This window comes from Ornithodoros turicata, chromosome 1 (genome assembly GCF_037126465.1).
Source record: "Ornithodoros turicata isolate Travis chromosome 1, ASM3712646v1, whole genome shotgun sequence".
Lineage (NCBI taxonomy): Eukaryota > Metazoa > Arthropoda > Arachnida > Ixodida > Argasidae > Ornithodoros > Ornithodoros turicata.
In genome coordinates this window covers 102952596-102980250 of record NC_088201.1, presented here as the reverse complement: position 1 = coordinate 102980250, position 27655 = coordinate 102952596, and the positions used below count along the sequence as shown (strand labels likewise).

The following is a 27655-nucleotide window of genomic DNA, read 5'->3' as shown; positions in this document are numbered from 1 at the left end:
ACGGTACGGATAGCACCTTGGGACTGGGGGCTGGGGTCCGTGGTGGCGCCACTGACCAAACACCACTACACAACCCCCTGCGGGGGCTAGTGAGAGCGATAGGTCGATAACCGGCTGGGCTTGAAGGTTCCTTTCCGAGTTTTAACAGTACAGTTGATGATGATGATGATTATGATGAATTTTAATGGCGCAAAAGCAACTCATGCTATAATTTAACAGTACAGTGAAAATTTTCGAGGCTGAGAGTAATGTACCCTAGACCCAAACCTGGTTAAAAAAATGGAGTAAAACCTCTCTGGACATCTCAGACGACTCAGCATACATCACCCTCTCTGGCTATGGTTCTGCTACAGAACAGACATTTTTAAATAATCGCTCATTGTACGGGCGACAGGGCAGTGGAACCGTCAACCTGGTCCTTAGAACCGCTCGTCGCCTTGTGCATTTAAATGCAATATATTAAGCTGTACTCTAATGCATATTCTTTCTTTCTCCCTCCAGTGCAACATAATGAATATTATATCATGTCTTTCTTGCTTGCTCCCCATCTCCTGCAGCCACCCTGAAAAAGGTTTAGGAATGTACAAAAATAAATAAATACAACTGTACATACTATGTACACAACATGAAAAGTGCAAATGAACAGAGCCCAACGTTTTTGTGCAGTAAATAAAAAATAGTGTCATAGCAGAGTGGATACAGCATTTGTCCAGTGGTGAGAACTCCAAGGTCGAGGTAAAGACTGGGGGTGGAGGGTCCGAGTCCTTCTGAGGTACAGTTCCCACTAAAGTCGTCCCAGGACGCATACCAACAACACACCACCATCCCTGTACCCCATTCTCTTCCTACTGACCACTCTCGATCCGTCCACGCCTGTTCGCCGCTCCTGGGCAGAGCTGTTCCGCGGTCCTAACACTGAAACAAGAAAGATAAAGTGAGCATCGCTGTACTCTAATATTTCACAATATCATAAGGGTATTTGGCTTGCCCCCTTACTTCCTTGTTGTTAAAGGCTTAGGATATAGTTCCAATGTTTCTGGTTTACAGGGTGTTACGGAAAGGTGCAATATTTAAACGAGCCTCTGAGACGTGCGTTCAAATACACGACAAGGAGAAGATGCATTGACTGGTTTATACCTTCAGCCGTCACAGCGCGCACGCAAAGTTTGTTTTATCGTCTCAAAGTGACGTTTACGGGAGCGACGAACGGCACTGGCTCCTTCCAACAGTTTTTTCTAAGTAGCTTTAAAAAAGATCCCTTGCACGATGCGGCGTTAGGAAAGAGACATCGCTATTCCAGAAACGGTCACACTTCCGTTGGTGCTGCTTCTGTTGCCCATATGGCTGCCAAGGTTATCATCTGTCTCGTCTTCGTACTACTTGGATGGTGAGTGACTCGAAGCTGCAGTGTAGCGCAGTTGTCTCTCGCAACGTAAGCTTTCCTAGGAGGAGATGACGTCCTCGAAGTTCGTGTATAGTGAGAAAACATTAGCTTCACAACTGTAGCAAACTTCCGCGTCAACAAGCAATGTGTACGTGCAAAGAGCCTGGATTGTTTTTCGTGGAAAATCGATGGGGAGCCCGTGTAGAGTCGACCTCCGTATAGTCGATGATGATGATGGTTCGGGGGTTTCATGGCGCAAGAGCAGCTTAGGCCATAATGCGCCAAGGCAGACATTATATTCAGCATCGGGATTTGTATCTTATGCAACACATATGTTTTAATAATTGAATACCGAGTTCACGACGGAATTTCAAAGAAGCATTGTGGGTAATTTCTTAATTGATGATAACGATTAGGATTTTAATGGCGAAAAGGCAACTTAGGCCATAGAGCGCCACGACGATGGTATGAATCAAGACTAGTTAAAAAATTTCTTAATTGGCTCGGTACTCTATTGTAATTGCTGCAAACAATGCGGGGTGGGTCTCATACCGAATCGCGGTGGCGTTTGTTGAGAAAGTGCAAAGTAAAGTTTCCCGCCACTAATAATCCACTGAAGCAAACGCGAGTTCAAATAAATTTTCTACGCTGTGGCACTCTGTCAAAGGCGTGCGAAACGCGATAGCATTGCAGCAGACGAAGGTCCCACGCTGTGACCGTACGTGACCTGCGCGCGGCGCCACGGCAAACCCGGGTCGGGTTTGCCTGGTCTGACCTCCTGCAGAAACACGATTGTCGCAAACGCGTAAGTCACTGCACTCTCTGATGCGCATTTCTGAACAGCTGGGCGACTGTAATGGCGGCAGGCTTTCTCCCACTGCGCCCGCAGCAATGGCGGCACCTCTTCAAACTCTATACTTGCACGACTGTTCTGCAGCACACCGCCTACGCTGTAAGTCTGCGGCGTCTGCGGTGCCGGACTGCCTGCACGACATGACACGAGAGACGTGATGTGTAGACCAGCCGCCTGAACTTCCCATAGCCGCAACGGTCCACGGAAAATGGCGGGCCTTCAAACCGCGTGATCTCCAGGAGTTATTCACAGCGCTTCTCGGCACGCAGGTCCAAAGTGAAGTAGCGCCTGCCCAGACCGACCGGCTTTCCTAATCTCCTCTCGGGCTTGTCGTTTGCTCTCGCTCCGCCGACTTCGCGTATTTTCTACCCCAGCTTGCTGGTAACGCCGGAACGTGCTGCTCAAAAGTACAGGAACGAAAAGCGCTAAACGTTTATAAATCACATATTTGCCTTCGTGATGATGATGATTAGGGTTTTCCTGGGCATCGACAACTATATTTGCTTCATGGATTGTATAAAATATGTAACACTACATACGCATGTCTTGCAACGCTTCACTGGATGATGATGATGATGATGATTTGGGTTTTTTTGGCGCAAAAGCTACTAGGGCTATAATGCGCCAAACAACCAGGTAATGTGATGAACCTAGTTCAAAAACTTGAGATGCTCATGTTAAAACAACTTGGCTAGTGGTGGCTTAAAAAAACATGAAAGGGTTAAGAAAAGAGCTCACTGTAAATTCACAGCTTGTTAAGATATCCAATGTTCTTTAAAAAATTATGTACTCCAGTAAAAGGAACAATAGCCTCATCACCCAGCAAAAGAGCTGGATGAAGAGGTAAAGAGTAACGATAAAAATCAGTGAAATGATTCTGACGATAACTTTCATGTAATGGGCATGTAATTAGAATGTGTTGGACCGAAAGGGGCTCTCTACAGCTCACGCACTCAGGTGGCTCCTCTCCACGTAGCAAAAACCCGTGAGTCATGTATGTGTGTCCAACCCTTAACCTGCACCTTAAGACATCGTGTAACCTGTTTTCAAGACTTTGTGAGCGATTTCCTATTTGAGGCTTCACCAAGTGCAGCTTATTCTGCTCTTGTGTGCTCCAAAATTGCTGCCATTTCATGTTGATAGCATTCATCAAAGATAACCTCAGGTCTTGAAAAGGGACATCAAAGACTGTTATATCAGCTGAAAGTGCAGCTGCAGCTGCACGATCCGCATTTTCATTACCCTGTATGCCCACGTGGCTTGGCACCCAGCAAAGGGTTAAACGATAGCCCCTGTTAGCTATTTTATTAGCTAGACATCGTGCTCGCTGCACAACAATTTTTTTTTATTTTTGCACTGAACATATTGCCTGTAAAGAGCTGAGGGAATCTGTATAGATGACTGATGACGCAATGCAATGTTGTAAAAGATAGTTGAGTGTTATGATGATCGCATAAACCTCTGCACTGAATATCGACATGATTTTGTGTAAACGATGAGTTACTGTGACTGTCCCAGTTACCATGGCACAAGATACACCAGCATTAGTCTTCGATCCGTCCGTGTAAAACGTCACGTGCTTTCCAAAGCTTTCCCTTAAACTCTCGAACTCCTGCTGCAGCACAGTCGTGGAAGTATCGCTTCTTCTGTACTTGGTCAGTGACGAGTTGGAATGTGGTGGTGGTTGCCATGGAGGCAGGCTCCCATCAAATTGCAAAAGCTGGGTGTTGTAGTGGGTAAAATCATAAAATTCAACTTCTCGTAAAACTTGCATGCTAAAAGGAGGGACGACTGAAGACTTGTTTAAGAACAGTTGTTCACAAGGCGTCCTTGTAGCGCATGAGAGCGCCGCATGTTGTGGATAAGTACGGATCTTTAGAGCGTGCATGACACTAAGATAAGCTCGTCGACTTCTTAGAGACCACTCATTGCATTCGACGTATAGGCTTTGAACGGGTGACGTTCGGAATGCTCCGAGGACCAGTTGCAAGCCCTCATGATGTATGGGATCTAAGCACTTTAGGACAGACTGGCGTGCCGATCCATAAACTGCACATCCGTAGTCCAGCCTGGACCGAACTGTAGACATGTAAACCCTGTACAATGTTTCTCTGTCTGCCCCCCAGGACCTGTGAGACAGGACCTTTAAAAGGTTCAATGACTTCACGCATTTAGCCTTCAAGATTTTGATGTGGGGAAGAAAAGTAAGCTTTTTGTCAAAGACTAGACCTAGAAATTTACATTCTGTCCCTATAACAAGATCACTGCCGTTCATTTTAAGTGATGGCTCGGGAGACATTCCTCTAACTCTTGAAAATGGTACACATATGGTCTTGTCTGGGGAGAATTTAAAGCCATTTTCACTGGACCATTTAGTTAGCCTGTTAATTGTGAGCTGCAGCTGTCTTTCGCACATGGCTAGGTTGCAGGAAGAATATGATATTTGGACATCATCAACGTACAGCGAGTACTTGACTGAGGCGGGTATAACCTTAGCGATAGAATTCATTTTCAGAATAAATAAAGTAACGCTCAAAACAGATCCTTCAGGAACACCATTCTCCTGTACAAAAGGACGCGAAAGGATTGTGCCGAGTCGGACCCTGAACGATCTTCTTTGTAGGAAGTCGGCGATGCAGTGGAACAGACGACCACATATTCCACATGAATGCAAATCAAGCAAGATTCCATATCGCCATGCGGTATCATAGGCCTTTTCAAGGTCGAAAAAGACAGACACACAATGTTGTTTTCGTACAAAGGCTTCACGTATAAAAGTTTCTAAACGAACAAGATGATCCGTAGTGGAACACCCCGTCCGAAATCCGCACTGATATTGGTCAATGCACTCATTTTCCTCAAGACAGTGTATGAGACGGTTATTTACCATTCGCTCAAAAGTCTTCCCAAGACAACTTGTGAGTGCTACAGGCCTATAGCTTGATGGATCTGACGCATCTTTTCCTGGTTTTAAAAGAGGGATAACGGTTGCAACCTTCCAGCGAGAAGGGATATGTCCTCTTTGCCATATAGTATTCAAGAAATCAAGAAGACTTTCCAGAGAAGTGTTTGACAAATGCTGTAGCATGGAGTAGGTTATTCGATCTGGTCGAGGCGCTGTGATTTTTGATGATGACATTGCCCTTAACAATTCTATCACTGTAAAAGGCTTATTGTAGGAATACTTCTCGTAAGCTCCACTAGGAAAATTATGTTTGTCCTTCTGTTTTTATTTTTATTTTTAAGAAGTCGCTACTATAATGCAAGGAGCTCGAAACTCCCTGAAAATGCTCACCAAGAGCATTGGCCTGTTCATTCATGTTCTGACACGTTGTGTCATTTACTTGTAACAATGGGACAGTAAAGCTGGCATATTCACCCTTAATTTTCCTGAGTCTGTCCCATACTGTTTTTGAGGGAGTCTTCGTAGTTAGTGATGACACAAAATTTCTCCACGATTCACGTTTAGCTTCTCTTCGTATCCGCCTTGCTTTAGCCCTGGCTTTTTTAAATAGAATTAAATTTGCTGTTGTAGGGTGTCTTTGAAAGGTACCCCATGCACGGTTTTGTTCTTTACGAGCTGCCTCGCAATCATTCGTCCACCAAGGCTTTGGACACTTGGGGAGACATCCGGAGGTTTGCGGAATAGAATTAGTGGCTGCCCTAATGATCGTGTCTGTAATTTTGTTGCTCATTTGTTCAACACCCATACCTTGAGTAGAAGATGATGATGATGATTATTAAGGTTTTTTTGGCGCATTAGCGACGAGGGCCATACCTTGAGTAGAAGACAGTGAAATATCGGCTTCTCTCTGAAACATGCCCCAATCTGCCTCTATAATTTCCAACGAGGTGGACGTGTTGCAAGGGTATTTGAAGACAGGTGTAATTTTAAGGTAACTGGGAAGTGGTCACTTCCACGAGGATTTTCATCCACTGCCCAGTCCAGCATTTGGAAAACGGATGGGCTACACAGAGAGAGATCTATTGCAGAGAATGTCTGTGTGGCAGCGTTCACGTATGTTGGTGTACCAGTATTGAGTAGACACACCGGCCTTGAGAGTAATAGCCGTTCTAACATTCTGCCACGACTATCTGCCCTTGTGCTGCCCCACAAGTAGTTATGGGCATTGAAATCTCCCAATAAAAGAAAGAGTGGTGGGAGCTCGTCTAAAAGACTTTCGAGTTGTTTTTGTCCTACCAGGCCTGACGGCGGTAGATATAAGGAACATATGGTTAGGACCCTGTGAAGACATACCTGAGCAGCAACTGCCTCAAGTGTTGTTTTCAGTGGAAGGTGTTTTGTAGGGATGGTCTTTGATGTGAGGATAGCGACACCACCAGATGCACGTGTTGCACCAGCTCGATCTTTTCGGAACAGGTTCCATCGCCTGAATGTATGTGTGTGTTGTGGATTCAGATAGGTCTCTTGTAATGCAAAACAGAGTGCATCATACCTGTCCGAAAGATCATTGACATCGTCAAAATTGGAGCGGAGCCCTCAACAATTCCACTGAAGGATAGCCATAATAGAGAAAATGAGGGGGGGGGGGTGTACAAGACATGTCTGCACTATGAAGAAGAGTGTACTGTTTGAGGGAAGCTTCATTATTTTTTCTTTGGGGCCATTATTGGCTGTCTCGGAGTTTTCTTCCGAGCAGCCGCTAGTTCTTTTGGAGATATATCAGGAAGTGAGCCACTTCGTGAAACATCTCCCTTAGGCTTCCTTTGGGATTATGAGCTCACGCTCGTGAATGAGCCTTGTGAGCTCGTGTCATCATCTCATTCCATGGAGCTTGCCTCCACGGTTTGCGATGATGAAGGTGGCGTCTGTGAAAATGACACTTTCCCGAGTGGAGTGCTTTTTTCGGTCTCGGTGCTCACACTACTAACAACAACGTATTTAGTTTGAAAGGTGTCAAACACCTGTTTGAAGACTTCGGTCCGCGGGCGCTTGCCGCCCGCGATCGAGGAGGAAAAGGAATTTTTAACCATATGAGGTTTTAGAAAATGAATGTTCCCATTGGTCACCCACACTTCACATTCATACATGTGGGAAGGTCCCGGAGTTTTAAGGAAAACCCGTCGGCCGGGGCCTGACCAAGACCCCGACCGCCACCGTTCAAGGTTTCTGACCCTTCACCTTGCATCCCCTCGGCACGGTACGGTGAACACCTTGGGACTGGGGGCTGGGGTCCGTGGTGGCGCCACTCACCAAACACCAGCCGAAGCCGATGCCCCCTGCGGGGAACGCTTCACTGGAGCATTACGTGTTTCGACAATGAAGAGCAGGTTAAGGAAATCAACAATACACATATCCAATAGGTACAGGTGAAGGTTCTGGCGATTTCCGCAGGAACACTGAACTGTTTCTTTTTCATTTTCAACTCAAGTCTAGCACGAGAGGCAATCCAGTGTGAAGTGGTCGCCGCACAACAGCTTATGACTGAGAGCTGAGTGTCAAGTCATTTAGCTCGGGGCGTTATGCACAGGCAATCCACGCTGATTTCCTATTTGAACGTCAAAGCACACGTGTCACAAAAGTTCGCAAATCACAACAAATGAATGACTGCGATATGAGAGACAAATAGTACAACCAGCACCTGATTAGCGGCACGCAAACACTGCAAATTACGGCCCGGCAGTATGAAACGCCTCAAACGCTAGTGGGTGACTTGTAATACTCTCCACACGATAGTCATGCATCTGTTTCCAGGAGTGAAAAGTACCAGACTTGTCTCATGGACGGGAAATCGGAACGAGAACGATTTCTACATCTTTTGGCGGTGCAAGGGTTTACTGCAATGTCCTTCGTCTTTCTCTTGTTCTGATGATCAGCTGGATCAGTCATTCTGTGCTCACATAGGCCGCTGACGCTAGTTCGCCACAATCTAAATCGTGAGCATTCGAAGTCACCGGTACTACCCGTAAGCGTCCGCGAGTACGTAAATTAACTTCCAGAGCAGACGCACAAGCAAAAGCAAGGAGACGCGAACAGGGCGTCCCTCTCTCCAACGTCTATCATCAATCAAATGATTCTTACCCAATCTGCGCGAAGGATACTGGGCCATTCCAGCCGAAACCAGCCAGAGGTGTAGCTCGACCCTCTTCGATTTCGCGGGGAAATAATGTATGCATTCCCTTATGGGAGTGTATGTAGAATATAAACTTTTTCTTCTCAAAATTTTGTTTTCTTGAGGATTGGTGGCGCCTCGAATTAGGCCGAAGGATGAAAAAGTGTTGTCCGTTCCGCCCGACCTTCTGACACATACAGACGGCATTTCTGCACTTTCTTCGTCTAGTTGATGATGATGATTGAGGCTTTATGGCGCACAAGCAACTAAGGCTATTCTTTGTCTAGTGTTAGAGGGGAAGGGTCCACCTACTCGTAGCTTTCCGAAGAGCATATGGAATGAGAATAAAACCGGTGACGTCGTAAGAGCTCAAGAACGAAGCGCGTTTTGGGCCAAGTTTATGATACATTTTTGGCAAGTTAGCATTCTCTCAGGAGCCCGAGATGATTTATACTCCTAAACTACTGTATGGAGATTCGCTTAACAGAAAAATCTGAAGCAGACCTGTGTTCATTGCTTAACTAAGCACTCGGGAATATCGACCATTAGTAAAAAATGACACTTTTCAGGTGGTATTTTCACATACCTGAGGTCGTCTAGGAAGTGAAAGAAGTGCCGTTTGTAGGACAGATCCTCTCCTATAACATATTGAGAATATACAGGTGTATTTTTCCTTAAACCAGCAGGAAAAAAAAAAGGGACTTTCGTCACCATACTCCGCTGCAGTTCATTCGTTAGCTGAGGTCTTCAAGGAAGTAAAATAAATGTGCCATGGTTGAAGACACCCTCTCCATTCTGAACGTCTACATGTGTACTTTTTTTTTAGCGAGAAATAGTAAACGCATTCATATCCTATCTGTAAGATACCATTATCACCCCATGAAGGAAGGAAGTTAGGAATCCTGTTAGCTGTACCGCGAGTACCCACAGCCGCTTTTTCGTGGCAGCTTCGTCGTCGTTTCTGCTTGCCTGACCCAGGACAATATTACGGTACACGCCATCCGATAACCGTACTATTTTCCTGATGGCGCGTCGCAATAGTAAAACAGAAAATACAACAGACTTCTACATGTTTGTAAACAAATGACGTCATAATGTTCGACAGCGCCACGAGTTTGGTAGAGTTGAACTACGTTCAATGCTAGTGGCGAACAAGGTCGCGCCCGAAAGCCACGGTCTTGAGGGGATTACGATGGTCTCTAAAAAGGACGCGACCGTCGGTCGTACTTTTCTTTAAATAGGAGGCAGCGAACAATTGCCCATTCGTGGAACCCAGCTCTCCCCTTCCGATCTGTTTTGGTTTCGGTGTGTCTACCAACGTCACGATGACGTTTCTCGGGTAGAGGTTTATTGCTCACCTTTGCCTCCACAAGCATCACCTTGGCATGCCACGTAGCATTTTTTCCTTTTTTTTTTTGCCTCATCCCGTGTTAGTGGGCAATGTGACGGCGTTGGTGGTACAGTTCAACGGCGGCAGCTATAGGGCTAGCTTGCAGCGCCCCTATTGATTGCAGATATTCTGACACCAGCACAGCTGTTCCTCTGCATGAATGAAAAAAAGCTGGAAGAGAGTGCATGCGTTGTGGCTCACCGCCGAGGACTTTTATGATGATGATGATTAGGATTTTTCTGGCGGAGCGACTACAAAGGAGCGGCTACAAATGTCATAACGCTTACGGTTGGAGAGGAAATTACTGAATATGAAGCACAATGAGGCATGCTCCATCCAGGGCACCACGAGGTACTGTTACTTTGAGCCCATATCTTCTGTTCAGGTAGATGCAGCAAAAACATCTTCCAGTGAAATAAAGACAGTGCGCGTACAGCTACAGTTTGTTTCGTTTCTTTTTTTGTGTGTGGGTAAAGTACGCGCGAAACCATAACAAATGGTTTCCAAAGACAGTTACGTCGCGTTTCGACGTGATGATGATGATGGTGAGTATTTTTATGGCGCAGCAGCGAGCGTTCTGACGTGCTCTGAGCCCATAGCTATGTCAGCTGGCGTAGGAAGACCCATATCAAACAGTGGAAAATAAGTGATGATAATAGTACCTCACAGAGTGGATGCAAATGCGCCGACGAAGTTTTTCCCGTTGAAGAATAAAGACGCCAGCAGATTTTTAATATGTTATAGGAGATAGTCTGTTCTTGAAATGATGTGATTTTTTCACTTCTCAGACGAGTTCAGGTATGTCAAAGCAATCAGAAATGACGACGAATGTTACGAAGCAGCGACTGTGAGTGTTAAGCTGGTACAACTTGGTAGAACACCAGAAGGCGAAATTCCACGGGGTGATAATGGTACTTACAATGGTACTTTTTTTCTCGCGTAAGAACAAATACATCTGTACATTTTCAAAATGGTAACGGAGAAGGTCTCTTTTCACAGAGGAGGGTCACAAAGGCATATTTTTTCTTATTTGATTTGATTCGGGTTTTATTGGCGCATCAGCTACAAAGGCCATAATGCGCCAAATACCACTGAAGACTAGTTAGTTCAAAAGTACATGTTCAGGACTAAAATTTGAGTAACTGTTACATTAGTATTTAAAATCACAGATCTTTTAAAAATCCAGTATCTTTAAAAAACCTATACACGTTCTCAAAAGGAACACAGCTGTCATCACCCAGCAGAAGCATTGGGTGGAGGGGCAAAAAGGTTCTATAAAAGGGAGCAAAATGATGTTGACGAAGATGTTGATACACTGGACACGTGACGAGGATGTGTATGATCGAAAGCTGTTCCCCACAGTGATTGCATTTCGGTGGGTCTTCTCCTCGTAGAACATACCCATGCGTCAAGTATGTGTGTCCCAAACGAAGGCGGGAGGACAGCACTTCATATAGTCGACTGGACATACCTGGTGAGCAGGAGCCTACATAGGGCTTGATACTATGTAATTTATTATTGGTTTGCTGGTCCCAAGATGTCTGCCAGTCGTTATTGATGCATCTTTTTAGGCATAGTTTGAGGTTTTGCTATGGAATTTCGAAAGGGGTTATGTCACTTGTTAGCGCAGCTGCAGCAGCATGATCAGCTCGTTCATCGCCAGGTATCCCAACATGACTGGGTACCCAGCAGAAGAGTAGCTGATAAGCCCTATTAGCTATAGTGCTTGCCAGGCTCCTTGCACGATCAACTAACAGGTTTTTAGTGGGGTGTATATTACAAATAGCCTGCAGAGAACAGATAATATGTGTATATTACTGAGGATCTTATGTGATTTTGTAGGATTTGGTTGAGGGCTAAAATTATTCCATACACTTCAGCAGTAAAAATAGACATGGTGCCCTTTAGACGGTATGAACGTGTGACTATTCCAGTAACCATAGCACATGAAACCCTAGTATTTGTTTTTGATCCATCAGTGTAGAATTCAATACGGGTGCCAAAGGTTTCCCTTAGGTGCTCAAATTCCTGTTTCAATACAATGCTTGGCGTATCATGTTTGTCGAATCTGGTCAGTGATTTATCACATTTTGGATAAGGCTGCCATGGTGAGATTTTTTTGCTGCACTCAAGGATCATTGAGTTATATTCTGAAAAGCCATAGTGCTCAATTTCCTCCGACATGCGCATACTAAATGGCAATACCACTGAAGGTCTGTTCAAAAAGAGATGTTTATAGTGTGTATATCTCTTATAGCAGGGATCGCCGGGTTTTGTGGGTAGCCTCTAATCCTTAATGCATATGACTTACTCTGGTACAACCAACGCCTTTCGAGAGACCACTCATTGGCTTCTACATAAAAGCTCTCGACTGGCGAGGTCCGGAACGCTCCAAGAACCAGGCGCAGTCCCAGGTGATGTACAGGGTCCAACATTTTCAGAGTAGAAGGTCGTGCTGACCGATACACCACACAACCGTAATCAAGTTTTGGAAGGACAGTGGAGACATAGATCCGGTGTAATGTATCGCGATCTGCGCCCCATGATCGGTGTGAGAGTACCTTTAAAATGTTCAAAGACTTGCTTTTTTGGGGGGGGGCTTTTTTTGGGGCCCCCCAAAAAAAGCCCCCCCCCCAAAAAAAAAGCAAGTCTTCAAGGGTTCTTCAAGGGCAAGTCTTCAAGGGTTCAGGTGAGCTGAGAGAGACAGTTTTTCGTCAAAAATGATGATGATGATGATGATGATGATTGGGAGTTTAATGGCGCATTGACAACAAAGATCATAATGCGCCATAAACTGAGGTATGATTGAGACGGTGGTGATGTTATGGTTAATTAAGAGTAAACACGATGACTAATAAAAGATGAGTGTATACGTGTAAAACTACAGAAGGCTAATAACGCCAACGTCTCGAAGGAAATCAAAGACACTTGTAAAAGGGACGAGAGCCTCGTCACCAAGCAATAGGGCTGGGTGAAGAGGTAATAAGTATTTATAAAATACCTTGAAGTGATGTTTGCGATGGATTTCATGATGTGTGCATGTGATGAGTATGTGTACAACAGACAGGAGCTGACCACAGTGCGCACACTGAGGTGGCTCCTCTCCCCGAAGTAAGAACCCATGTGTAAGGTACGTATGGCCTATACGTAACCTTGCTCGTAAAGTACACAACAGGCGGTTTTCCAGCCGGTCTCCTGTATCCTGAATGTGAGGTTTAATTAAGTGGAGCTTGTTATTTGTTTGTGTGTTCCAAAAGGCTTGCCACAATCTGTGCAGTGATTTCTTGAGTGCCGATCTCATGTCTTGCACGGACATCTCAAAGGGTGTGATGTCATTTTGGAGAGCCGCTGCAGCTGCTTGATCTGCTAACTCATTACCTTTGATGCCTACGTGGCTGGGCACCCAGCACAAGATAAGGGAGTACCCCTTTGTCCTTACCAAACTGGCTAAAGATCTTGCTCGCTGCACAAGAAAGTTCTTTGTTGAGTGCTGACTACAAATTGCGTTAATGGAACTCAAGAATTATGTATATATAACAGAGGACTTTATGGAATCTTGAAGGATGTAGTTGAGAGCCAAGATAATGGCGTAAACCTCGGCAGTAAAAATTGATGCAAATATTTTTATACGATGAGACCTTGTGTGCGCGCCACAAATCATGGCACAAGTCACTCCTGCACTAGACTTGGACCCATCTGTGTAAATCTCAGTATGGGTATCAAAGCTGTCTTTCAAGTGTGCAAACTCTTGTTGAAGTACTGATGAGGCACAGTCTTGTTTCTTGTATTTTGACAAAGAGGTGTCAGACCTTGGAGGTGGTTCCCAGGGTGGGAGCTTTCTGCTACACTCTACAACTTGTAGGTCACAGGACGTGAAACCGTGGCAATCAAACTCCGATACAATTCGCAAGGAGAATGGAGGGACCACAGAGGGCTTGTTAATAAACAGCTGTTTAAAGCGTGTGTGCTTGACGCAAGTCGAGGCTGGATTTTGGGGTTGACTATGTATTCTAAGTGCGTACGACGCACCGAGGCAAGAACGCCGTCCTTTCAAGGAGCATTCCTTTGATTCAACGTATAGACTCTGTACTGGAGACGTTCGGAAGGCGCCAAGCACGAGCCTGAGCCCCTGGTGATGGACAGGGTCCAGGGCTTTCAACACCGACTCGCGAGCAGAGCCGTAGACAAAGGACCCATAATCAAGTTTCGAGCGAATACATGCAGTATACACTTTGTGCAGTGTCTCCTGGTCTGCACCCCAAGATCTGTGAGAAATTATTTTTAGAATGTTTAATGATTTGACACACTTTATCTTTAGGTCTTGGACATGAGCCTTGAAGGTCAGCCTCGAGTCGAAAGTGACGCCAAGAAATCTGGCTTCTGGTTGAACAAGGATATCTCGTCGGTTAAGCTGCAGTGTAGGTGGTGAAAAGAGTCCTCTAATCCCAGAGAAATGGACACACACAGTTTTCTCAGCTGAAAATTTAAATCCATTTGATGAAGACCACTTGGCCATATTATTGATGGCTACCTGCATCTGTCGTTCGCATATTGACAGGTTCGCGGAGCAACAAGATATTTGAATGTCATCCACGTACAAGGAGAAAGATATGGAGCGTGGGATGACATTGGTCACAGAGTTGATTTTCACAATAAATAAGACAACACTGAGAACGGATCCCTGCGGGACACCATTCTCTTGTACGAAGGGGCGGGATAGAGTGGTTCCCAATCGCACTCTAAAGGATCTGTGCTGGAGGAAGTTTGAAATGCATCTAAGGAGTCTGCCCTCCACGCCAAAGGAGTAAAGATCCTGCAGAATACCGTGTCGCCACGCAGTGTCATACGCTTTCTCTAAATCAAAGAAAACGGATAGGCAATGTTGTCTTCTGACGAAGGCTTCACGGATTGTGGTTTCTAGCCGAACAAGGTGATCCATAGTGGAGCACCCCGTTCGGAAACCACATTGAAATTCAGAAAGGCAATTATTTTCTTCCAAATGATGAACCAGCCGGTTATTGACCATTCGCTCAAATGTCTTCCCAATACAACTCGTAAGGGCGATAGGTCTGTAACTGGCTGGGTTCGATGCTTCCTTTCTTGGCTTGAGAAGGGGAATGACAGTCGCAGTCTTCCATAATAATGGTAATGTTCCCTCTGCCCAAACGCGGTTAAAGAAAAGGAGCAACAATTTTTTTGAGTCATCGGACAAGTGGCACAGCATAGAGTAGGTTACTCTGTCTGGGCCCGGGGCAGTGGCTTTAGCAGCGAATAGGGATCGCTGAAGCTCCACCATCGTGAACCGCTGATTGTACACGTACTCATCACCACCACTCATTGGAATTTTTCGTTTCTCAGTGTTTCTTTTTACTCTAAGAAATTCGGGACTGTAATGGGATGAATCAGAGATGCGTTCAAAATGTTGTCCGAGCGCATCCGCCTGTTCTTGTAGGCTTCCGCACACCTGCCCGTTGACTTCTAAAAGAGGGATTGTATAACTGCGGTGTTCTCCTCTGATTTTGCGAAGTCTGTCCCACACTACTTTGGAGGGGGTACTGTGAGATAGAGAAGACACGAAGTTGTGCCAAGATGACCGCTTTGCTTGTTTCCGCGTCCACCTGGCCTTGGCTCTCGCCTTTTTAAACAAAAGAAGATTTTGTGATGTGGGGTACCTCCGAAATGTACCCCACGCACGATTTTGAAGTTTACGAGTTTCCTTGCACTCGCTGTTCCACCATGGCTTCGGTCGTTTCGGTAGACGACCGGAAGTCTGGGGGATGGATTGTGTTGCTGCATCGAGGATGACGTTGGTAATTACATTGTTGGCCTCTTCAATCGTCATCCTCTCCACAGGGATTAACGACAGGTCACATTTTTTGGAGAAAGCATTCCAGTCGGCATGTTGGAACTTCCATCTAGGAGGGCATGCTGTTAGACTATTGACTGCACACATATATTTCAGGACCACTGGAAAGTGATCACTACCAAGTGGGTTTTCTTCCACGCTCCATTCTAAATCTTGATATAGAGATGGACTGCAAAGAGATAAATCTAAGACCGAGAAAGACTGACTTGAACAGTGCACGTACGTCGGTGCTCCTGTATTTAAAAGACAGATGGAGGTTGATAACAAGACCCTTTCCAACATTTTCCCTCGGCTGTCGCTTCTTGCACTGCCCCAAAGCGGATTGTGGGCATTAAAGTCGCCTAAGAGTATAAATGGAGTTGGAAGTTGGCTGATTAAGTGTTCTATATCCCTCTGTGCAAAACTTCCTGATGGTGGCAAATAGACCGAGCAGATGGTGACAATTCTGTCCAGACACATCTGCACGGCTATGGCTTCCAAATCTGTAACCAAGTGGACCTCTTTGGACGGAACAGTTCCTCGTGTGACGATAGCCACACCGCCAGATGCGCGAGTGGCGTCTATTCGATCTCTTCGAAATAGATTGTGTCTACGAATTGGATTTGGTGTGTGTGTGTTTAAATATGTTTCTTGGAGGCAGAAACATGCTGCATTGTACTTGTCGAAGAGATCGTTAATGTCGTCTAAGTTAGAAAGTAAACCACGGCAGTTCCACTGGAGAAAGTGGTTCATAACGGTCACACTAAAAAGGAGGAAAAGAAAGCGCAGCACTTGGTGAAACCGACTAGAAAAGACTTGTACCATTTAGGGGGGTTGGACCCTTCGCGGGGGTTGTTTCTGTTGTTCATTCCCTTTGAAACCCCTTCCTCGTCCTTTTTCTCGTTTTTCCTTCCCTTGTGAAGGAATGCTGGGAAGGCTCGACGATGACTTCTGCGACATGCAGTCGTCATCGTCGACCTCCATACTTTGGGTGCCTTTTTGGGAAGGGGCTTTTACGACCCCGTCCCAAACTGACGGTGTGCCATCGACCTTAGAGGAGGCCGTGGACACCTCTTCCTGACCAGTTGGCACGTTGGTCAGGGAGGAGGAACGCGACACTTGCGCATCCTCATGGTTTTTGGGGGGAGTGTGGAGTGGAGGCCCCAGAGTCTGGGTCCCCACGGATACACTGAGCGGTGCCACTCCCCTTTGCACCGACTCAGCGAAACTTTTTCCTTTTTTCCGGAAGTCCAACTGTGCTCTAGCTGCCTTGTAGCTCACATTTTGTTCTGTTTTTATTTTCAAGATTTCCTTTTCGTCCTGGAATTTTGGGCAACTTCTTGAGTAGGCCGGGTGATTGCCGTGGCAGTTAGAACAACAAAAACTGTTTTTGCAAGATTCTGGTGTGTGTTCCTTCCCGTCGCCGGCACACTTTGGGCAGACTAGGTGCCCACGACACACTTGGGAATGGTGCCCAAAACGCTGGCACTTGAAACATCTGCGTGGGTTGGGTATGTAGTGGCGCACAGGGCAGTTTACATAGCCTGCTTTCAACTCGGAGGGAAGACTGTGAAGTTGGAATGAAAGAACAAGATGTCTGGTGGGGATCTCTTTGTTGTCCCTACGAATAACAATCCGCTTTGCGCTCACGACACCCTGATCTCTCAAACCCTCTTCGATCTCCGATTCGGAGCACAAAAGTAGCTCATCACAGGAGATTACCCCCTTTACTGTATTCAAAGTGCGGTGTGCTGTCACTGAGATCGGGATCTCACCAACCAGCCTCATCGACAACAAACCCGAACTCTGCTGGCTGGTCTCAACCTCGATCTGGATCTCTCCACTTCTCAACTTTTTGGCCTTGTATGTTTTTCCAATCACGTGTTCAAGAGATTTAGCGACGATGAAGGGAGATACCTTATCAAGTGACTTTGTTTCATCATCAGACTTCATTATCAGGATTTTAGGGTACCATGGCTCTTTGTTTTTCTCAAAGAGATGCATGGCTTGAACCTCGTTGCGGCCCCTCTTTCGAGGCCGATCATTTCTTAAGGGAGGGAATTGATTGGAATCCATGAAAGATGGTTGTACATTCGGTGCAGATGGTGTGCCAGCCACCATCGACCCCAACAAGGGAACATGCTGCGCATGCTAGCACTTGCCACTGCACGATACCCAAGTGCAGTTTCTAGGAGATAGAAAGAACTGCCCAAGGTTGACCCTAGCCGCCAAAGAAGGTGAAGGGAAGAAATGGAGAGCGAGAAGGAGAGAAAAGGGAAGGTGATGAAAAGAGAGATGGCAACTAGCTGAATAATCCTGGCCGGGCCTTCCAGGACCACCCGACTATGGGAAGCAGGGGCCAAAGCGGTGTGTTGCTTTCCCGGAGGGGCCCCGAAGGGTCCTAAACAACCTCCGGGTCCACTCAACCGCCAGGATCCCCCTTTCCCCTGACACGGGAGAGCCACGCACAGCTATACGTGGGGGTCTCCCTCCTGCGGCGACCCAACCGTTGGTGCAGGAGGGGGCTACTGCGGCTGCTGCCGGGCGATGGGGGCGCCAAGTTCCCGACGCCGGTCGTCAAAAATGAGACCGAGGAATTTGTGTTCAGGTTTCACCCTTATACTTTGGTTACACATAGAAAGAGCGGGCTCTGGGAACATTCCCCGAACCTTCGAGAAACGAACACAAACTGTCTTGTCGGGAGAGAACTTGAAGCCATTTTCCTGAGACCATCTAACCAGCTTATTTATTGTTAGCTGTAGCTGACGTTCGCACACCGATAGGTTAGAGGAGCAATAAGAAATCTGAACTTCGTCGACGTACAACGAATACTTGATTGATGTAGGGATAACACTTGCTATAGAGTTCATTTTCACGATGAAAAGGGTCATGCTAAGTACGGACCCCTGCGGGACGCCATTTTCCTGGATGAATCGACGAGATAGTGTTGTCCCAACTTGTACCCTGAAAGTTCTCCCCTGTAGGAAATTGGTAATACATTGGAACATTCTACCACGTATACCAAGTGCATGCAAGTCTCGAAGGATACCATATCGCCATGCTCTATCGTATGCCTTCTCTAGATCGAAGAACACAGACATACAGTGCTGTTTCCTGACGAAGGCTTCTCTAATGGTAGTCTCCAAATGCAAAAAATTGTCGACTGTTGAGCACGCTGCTCTAAAGCCACACCGATATTTATCTAAACAGTTATTTTCTTCAAAAAAATACATAAAACGGCTGTTGACCATGCGCTCAAAGGTCTTCCCCAGACAACTTGTCAGCGTTATGGGTCGGTAACTGCACGGGTGCGAGGGATCTTTTCCTGACTTCAGCAGTGGAACTATGGTTGCCTCCTTCCAGCCAGAGGGGAGACAACCTTCTCGCCAGACAAAATTAAAGAAATCCAAGAGAGAATTTAATGAAGTTAAAGACAGATGTTTAAGCATGGAGTACACTATGCGATCAGGATCAGGTGCTGAGTTTTTAGCTTAGACAGTTGATGATTGTGATGATTGGTTTTTTTATGGCACATTAGCAACTTTGGGCATAGCACGCAAAGACAGTGTTAGATGAAGTACCTTAAGCGCTTAAAATAAAAATTGGCAGATTGAAACTGAAACACTGCGAAAGGTTACAATAAACTGAGTGCTACAGTAAAAACGGGCGCCCAAGAACTTCTAAAATTACGAGGCAATTATGAAAACAATATCCATAAAAAAATCTTCGAACTCTACTAAAGGGTCAAAGGGGTTCATCAACTAGCAATAGTGCTTGGTGGAGCGGAAGATTATATCGGTAAAAACGAAAACGCCGGCATGATTCATATGAAAGACATGTGATGAGGACGTGCAGCACGGAAAGGCGCACCTCACAATGGGTACATTGGGGTGGCTGTTCTGCACGATGTAAGAAGCTGTATGTCAGATGCGTATGTCCAGTCCCTAAGAGTACAGCTGATGTTGGAATTCAAACAAAATCTTCCGTTTGGCCTTGGCTACAACCAACGAGCGGACACTTTTACCCATTCTGCCATGTCACCGATTGCTCAGTGTGGCTGCACGGGACATCTCACATGATGTCGACCTCGTCGCCTGGAAGAGAGAGAGGGAGAGAGATTATGGGTTTAATGGTAAGGAGGCAGCAAAGACCATATAGCGCCAAAACTATGGTGAGCGTGTGGTGGTGTGAGATGATTATGGGAGAGATGATGTGAGAGAGAGTGTGTGTGGTAGTTAAAAGCTATCTACAGGTATGAGCGATGAGATGGACCAGGGTAGGAGAGAGAGGAGAATGACGATGACAAGCGAGTATGGCAGTTAAAAGCTATCTAAAAGTGTGAGCGATGAGGTGATCCAGGATGAGATATTTACATGGCCTAGAAGAGGCCCATGCAGACCTGTGGTCAGGTTTGCGTTTCTTCCGCACGCAAATCATGTACGGTCACAGCGCAAGGGCCGCCCTTCGTCTGCTGCAATGCTGTCGCGTCTCGTACTGTTTGGTGGTGCACCAAAGAGTGCAGTGATTATTTTTAATTACTGGAAGGTAACTCCGACGCAAGGAAGAGACGTACACATCTAGGACAACAACGTATGTTCGTACGTCTCGAGGTTCCTTTTCATCATGTACAACCAGCTAGCCTGCGTCTCATCCATGCTACCCCTTAATGCCGTATTGGCTTCTACCATGCATGAGGGCATAATCTAGGCGCCAAATACACACTTGGTATGGCGTCACGCTGCGCACTCACGTTTGTTTAATCATCGCTGCGCAGGTTCAATAGAGGGGTTTATAAGCATTACAAGAGATTTAGCAGGTTGGAATGTCTTTGCGATAACAGTTCTGTGAACATGGTATGCCAAGCACCCGATTCCTTTGCAGTGGCTGACACCACGTTGCTGGTCTTGCATTTGAAAGCTTTTTGTGTCTGTTTTGTTTCCGTAGAACGCTTCTCATATGTTACAACTGTTTAATGTGTGCTTCCTGTTGATTCCCCTGCCCCGCAAGCAGATACCACGCTGCCCTTTCCACACCTGCACGCGCAAACGGTCACTCTGTTTTTCTCCTCTTTGGAGCGTAGAGGCGAGGAGGATTTGGGGCACGGCATTCTCCTGTGAACTTCCCCTTAACAGCTGCCGCTGTAATAAACGAAACATTTTATAATAATCGTTTCTCGCTCTCTTTGTTTTCAGCCTTCGTGTCATTGATCACAGCGGAGCCGAACGTCAGCCAGGACGTGGGGAACCGTCGGCACGGTATTTTCAATGTAGGACACCGGTAAGCCGACTAAGGATATTCTGTAGTCCTTACGAGTGCATGAGACTTCTCACGTAAAAAAAGGTGGTGTGAGCGCGTAACTGTGGAACTCAACCCTTTTGTTGGATCATACGAAATAACTGCTTGGAAACAGTGCTTCAGAGCTCGGCACTTATATGATATATAGCTCATAGCACTTATATATATAGCTCGGCACAGACTTATATGGGCTACTACTTAGTTTACGTCTCAACTTTTACTAATGCCGAATTCGGGTAGTCATTTCATGGCTACACGACCTAACCCTCGAAAATTGCTAGGTCGGCGCCCGCGTTGGATCGCGTGACCGTTGCTACCCGACATCGTATACAGTTGTGCAGTCCGCTGTCCGTTCGTTTAGAGTCCGGTCGGAAAAAGTGTTATCTGGCAAATTCCTGGCGCTCGGGAAGTGCCACGCTGTATGCGAGATCTGGTGAAACAGGCGAGAACACGCGGGATCTGACAAAAAAAGTTGCCAGGAAACATTGTCGAATTCGGCATATGGAAGCCCAAAACCGTCGGTTATAAGAACACGTTTATACACGGTCGTAAGAACTGTGTCCAAGTACCAAGTGTGTGCCCGTACTTCTATGAGGAAAGTGCCGTAGGTTTGCATGTGAACTCAGGTGAACGCCACACGAACACTGGTTTCGTATTCACAATGACATACTCATCAGCAGGTGCACTACTGTGCACGTCACAGGGATGTAGAATTGAGATAAAGGCCAGTGAAGGGTGTTTTGGACCTCCATCAGCGTAATGAGTAAGCTTTGACCGCGCACAGACTGGTGCAGCGGTTCTACCACAACTGCCAGCAGATGGACACTTTCCATCTATTCGAACAGCAGCTGGTGCGACCAGATATGCAACTTGCTGCAACAGCACTGCTGCGCGTGTACACAACGTGCTGCACAGCCCAAACAGCAGTTCCCAATTTTCTACTATCTGCGTGTCTGCAGCATCCTTCTTTCGAATATCGCTGCGTGAACGACATCCTTGCCTAAGATCAAGCGTCGTCTCTGACGCACCCGACGCTTCGCTTGTGCAGCGAACAACTTTATTTTCATGATGATGATGATGGTGGTGGTAACTGGGGTTTTTCATCACAAGAGGCGATACTCTGCCCCATTGCTAGCGCTAATGTGGTTGATGACCCTCACAGTGAGGGCCGAAGTACTATGTTGTCCGAGAAAGTTATGCAGTGCTTTGACGGCAGAGCGTTGGTGGGCTCGACTTCACCATGGGCAAAGTAATTTTGTCATTGTGAGAGAACAAGGCAGTAGCTGATTTGGAGACACTGGAAGTGCATATGGTCCCGAAGGGTTGGTAGTGCGGGAAGTGGAGGAGGAGGATGTGTTCTAAATTTTTTTCACGTCAGCGCAGTCATCTGTGAACTTGTCACAAGCGATAACGCCACAGGCCTCTAGAAGCCACGTTTAGTCGCGTCCAGTGAATGAATGCAGCATCCGGAAAGCGAGCCTTGGATCACCTCTTGCAAGTATAGAGGTGTAACGAATGTCAGTTGCCCGTTGGCGAGTAGCCAGGGATGCCATTAATCGTCAGAGTGTGGACCGACTGCCACCTCCGAACGCGTCCGTCTGTTAGACGAAAGAGATGCTTCTGGGACACTGTCAGCCTATTCATTCCCCATGATAGTACAATGGCCTTGAACACACTAAAAAACAGGCCCGTAGCTTGCTTCGTACATATTCATACTTAACACGTCCGCCACCATGGGGGCAATCAAGCCTCGTGTGCTTGTGCTTGCTCAATGGCCTGTAGTGTGGATTTTGAGCCGGTGAACACTGTCCATAATAGCAGGCTACGATGGACTATGCATCATAGAAAGAATTTTTTTTTATTGCTGAACTGTGGCTATGAGCGGCATACAGACGTGGACAGACGGAGAGAGGACAGCACGAAGGAGTGGGGGACAGGGGGATTAGTATGCGTCCTGGGCCGACTTCAAGGGGAATTGTGCCGACATTCGTCTGGAAAGTCTTCGGAAAAGCCAGGGAAACCCTCAGACAGCAGAGCCGGTGGTAGGATTCGGACCCACCACCTTCCAATCTACAGCACGACCTTGGTTACCACCAACGAGCGGACGCCTTAGCCCACTCGGCCATGCCGCTGGTAGATATAGAAAGAATAGAACAGCGTAAAATTCTGCAGCTGTTGATGTGTTTGGTTCGAAAAGCGTTGTCGATGCACTACGCTTTCGGATTGCATTACGATGCCGATGCAGGCCTGCCATTTCTGAAAGCGTCATTAGCGTATAACACCGCAGGAGTGGATAACTTATCTTCTACCGGAGTAAAGAAGTTGATGATGATGAGTTGGATGATGATGATGATTCAGGTTTCTCTGGCGCAAAAGCATCTATGGCTAAGTAAAGAACTGATCTCGAAGGGCGTCAGGGGGAATTTGGTCACTTCATATCCCGAAGATCCAGATCCAAGATTACACCCTCGCTGCAGCACTGTGCAGTGTACGCGCAAGTCATGCGCCAATGTTGGTATGAGGGAGGGCGCAGGGTCAAGGCTGCAGGAATAAAAAGAACAGAGAGAGAGAGAGAGAGAGAACAAGAACGAAACCTGGATATGAAGGTCATAACAAAGGCGAGAAAAAAAACGTTGAAAGATGAAAGTCACTGAAAAGGTTAGCCAGCTGTAGGGATCGAACCCACATCTTCTGGATTACCGGTCCAGGGCTCTACCAATTGGGCTAAGCTAACACGCCTCTCCAGCGACTTTCGGGGTGCGTCATCTGAAGAGACGACAAACCAGCCAGTCAGTCTCACTCACCCTCCTTTCACTCTTACATTTTTGCTCACTCATACGCACATTCATACGACGGAAATGAGGGTATTTTTCTTGTTGTTCTTGTGGCACAATGGGAACTGAAGAACAGGTACTGTCATTCATGCAAGTCTTTCTTCGCCTACAATTCTACATAGACGGGAACACTGCGCGTGAACAGACATAATCAGCAACATCCGCAAAACGGCTAGCATAATGTCTTTGTTATTGTCTTTTAAGGAAGCATCATCCCCGCCTCAGCTAAAGCAAGCGTGACAACCACATTCGTAAAACTGTACGAACATTCGACCCTTTGGCGTGGAAGTTGCAAGCGGGTTGATTTCTGTTGGTGCTCACTATGACCGAGTGGATAAACGAGACACACAAGAACAGCCTAATGTGTCTGACACACACGAGGCTGTTCTCGTGTGTGTCTCGTCCTTTTTTTAGTTGACGCCATGGCATCGTTAAACTATAATAAGTTGCCCAACGTGCTGTACTACCAAGCAGATGCTCGCGCTATTCAACGGTTTTCCCTCTTCCATTCTGTGTACCCGTGCGTCTCCCTGAACGCTCCTCTCTTCTCATTTTTCATATGTAAGCGACCCCTACTATACATTAGTGACTGTATATAATACGAGGGGCGTTCAAACCAAACCGGGACTTTTCATTTTTCGCAAAAGTAAAATGAACTTACAGGCGAGAAATTAGTTTTATTTTTCAACGTAATCTCCAGCTGCACTAATGCACTTGTCCCAGTGTTTCATGAGGGCTTGGATGCCAGCAGCGTAGAAATCCTTACCAACGCGTAGCAGCCATGATCGGACCGCATTCTTGACCTCGTCGTCGCAGCTGATAGTGGCGGCCCCCAAGGAACGCCTTCAGTGGCCCAAAGAGATGAAAATCGCTGGGGACGAGGTCTGGACTGTAAGGGGGATATGGCAGCAACTCCCAGCAAAGTTCCTGTAAGGTGCGTGTCGTGAGATGCGCGGTATGCGGGCGTGCATTGTCCTGTAGGAGAAGGACTCCTTTGGTGATGAGGCCCGGCTTTCCGAAACTGGAGGTGTTCATGAATGATAGTGTTCAACGTTCCCACAGAAAGGTCCGTCTTTCGCGCCAGTTCGAGACAAGTTATCCGTCGGTCCTTGAGGATCAGGCGCTCCACAAGTTGGATGTTCTCAGGAACTCTGACACTGGGCTATGAGCCGCCCCGGCCGGGATCATTCTGCACTGTTGTACGGCCGTCTCGGAACCGTTTGCACCACTCAAACGCTTTGCTGCGGCTAAGTGTATCGTGGCCATACTGAGCCTGAAGTCTTCTGTGAATTTCAGATGACTTTACGCCTTCATTCACGGGAAACTCCATGACAATTCGCTGTTCGATGTGCGCGCTCACCTCGTTGTCGGCCATCTTGTCTATCACGTGTCTTCTGTTTCGCACAAACTTTGGACCACTACGTGGTGAACGCGGAGGCCTCTCGCGTGTGAAAATGATGAAAAAGAAGTAGCGGGAGTCATTTCTACACTCAGGAGACAGAAAGTCCCGGTTTGACTTGAACGCCCCTCTTATGTACATGAGCATATAGCTTTGTGCGTGTATTGTGTCCGGATAATAATAGATAAGTGAGAGCAAGAGGGTGGAGGAACTGTATACTGAATATATATACTGAACTGTATAGTCTGGGAACACGGAGAAACGACAGCTGTACAAAGACCTGCTGGTTTATGTCGTTTTGTGTATTGTGTACGTGAGTATTGTGAGGCACACCTACACGCGTCGCAGAAACACTCGTTAAGTAAAAAGTGGCCCACCAGCGGTCGCAGCGTTGATCTTGGCACATTCTTCGTAAATAGTGTGACCTTCTTCTGGATGGCGACAACATCAGACGGGCGGCATCAGGGTCAGGGTTGACGGGCGCTCTTAGCTTAACCAGTCCCAAGCCAAGGTCGCGGACGATCCAGGTTGAAACACCGGGGGCAGGACGTGAGCAGAAGTCTCTTCAAAAACAACAACTATTGTCGCCAGTTGTCGTGTTGCTGGTCTACGTCGGCCATTCCCTTTCCCTCGCTGGTCAAGTGTCACATTACATTTCTTCGGGTGGCTTTTTCTTCTTTTCTAATGACCGCACGAGGTGCTCTCAACAGTGTCAGTTTATCATCACAGTATACAGGACGCCTCACGAAAAATGAACCAAAGTTTAAAAAAAATGGTTCATCGCAACCAAAAAAACTGACTGCATTGTGTTACCAGTGGTGTGAGGATATTCAAACAATTTTTTGTTTTGTAATTAATTAATTAATGAACTGAAATGAACTTGTCACTTTTTAATTATAATGATTAGAGACAGTGAGAAGCTGTAGCGGGCTATACAACGGCACGAAACCTGTTGATTGCAACTTGTACCTCTAATTGATCCTCTCTTTCGCGGCTCTAAAGACTAAAAATACCGATACGGGTTCTACCGCAGACGCGCGACCGCAGGATCACAGCGCTCTCGAGCGTGCTGTTATCGGACGAAGAACAGACACAGTTCTCATTGAGATTTTAACATTTTGGCTTGACTCCTGGTGCCTCTGCGACATGTCCCACGTCGATTTTTTTTGAAATCCGAAAGGTAGTCTTTGGAGCCGGGAAAGAAAAGATCCGTTAGAGGTACAACGTTGCAATCGACGGGTTTCGTGTCGTTGTATGTATTGCCCGAAACAGCATTCTCATTGATATTCTTGCTCTAAGCCTTATAATTAGAAACCGGCCAGTTCATTCACTTAATTAATTATGAAAGAAATAACTGTTGGAGCCTTACTCCAATGGTAACAATATGCAGTCAGTCTTTTTCTTCTTCTTTGTGTGTGTATGTGTCTGTGTGTGTGTGTGTGAGGCAAACCTTTCTTTTTCTAAGCTTTGGCTCTTTTTTTGTGAAACAGTGAGAGAGTGAGAGCGAACCCAAAACAGCATAATTATAGTGTATCATGCCTCTACTGTAGCACAGCTGCATCCAAATGGTGCTCTGTAGCAGAGTTCGAAATAACTCGTTACTGTGACCAAGTTCCTTTTTTTCTTTTTTTCGTAACTTCAAACTTAACTCGGTACTTTTGCGCCGTGGTAACTCTCAGAGCAACTCGTTCCTTTTTCAGGTAACTTTGCCAAAGTAAGTTAAGTTCCAAGTTACTTTTAATTCGCTTTTCACCAACGTCCACATATTTTCTTGGTTTCTGAAGCTGAAGCATTGTACGCCCACAGGGAGTAAGATGCATACTTTAAACTTCTACCAGAAAAACGTCATCATGACGTCGATAGACAGAAGGAGGGGGCTGGGTTCCACGAATGGGCACTTGATCGCTGCCTCCCACTGAAAGAAAAGTACTGACCGAAGGGCGTGTCCCTTCCAGGACCATAGTAATCCCCTGAAGACTGTGGCTTTCGGGCGCGACCTTGTTCACCTCTAGCTTCGAGCGCAGTTCAACTCTACCAATTTTGTGGAGTTGTCGAACACTACGACGTCATTTGTTTACAAACAGGGAGAGGTCTAATGTTGGACATAAACGAAAACGATCTAAGCGTGTTGCACTCCTCCGCAGGCAAATCAAGGTCTAACTCAACTGCTCACGCGCGCTGCACCTGCGTAATGCTATTTTGTGTCCGAAGTAACTTGGAAGTAACTCTTTTTTTAAGTAACTCAGTAACTGCGAGTTACGTTTCAGGCTGAAGACCTTTGTTATTAACTTAGTTACATCTTTCACACGGTAACTTAACTCGTAACGAGTTCTTTTTGACATGTAATTTCTCAAACTATGCTCTGTAGCCTACATAATATGTGTTCTCATTTCATTCATTGTCAATGATAGGATGCTACTGCTACTCTTTCTTTCAGTGTATGACCATGCACGACTGCCGCTATGGTTGTGACTGCGTAAAGATGTTCCGAGACGTCCCTGGCAATTGCACCTAATGGAAGTAACATTTTTTCCTCATTATTTCCTCATTAGAAGAAACAGTAAATATTTCTCGACCTGTT

At 46.3% G+C, this 27655-nt stretch overlaps 1 long non-coding RNA gene across 1 annotated transcript; it reads left to right on the top strand.

The window, feature by feature from the left end:
• The first annotated feature begins 1248 nt into the window (after positions 1-1248).
• LOC135378523 (uncharacterized) lies at positions 1249-27655 on the top strand. Its single transcript, XR_010418434.1, has 3 exons — positions 1249-1387; positions 20739-20823; positions 27512-27655. It is a non-coding gene; the product is annotated as an uncharacterized LOC135378523 (long non-coding RNA).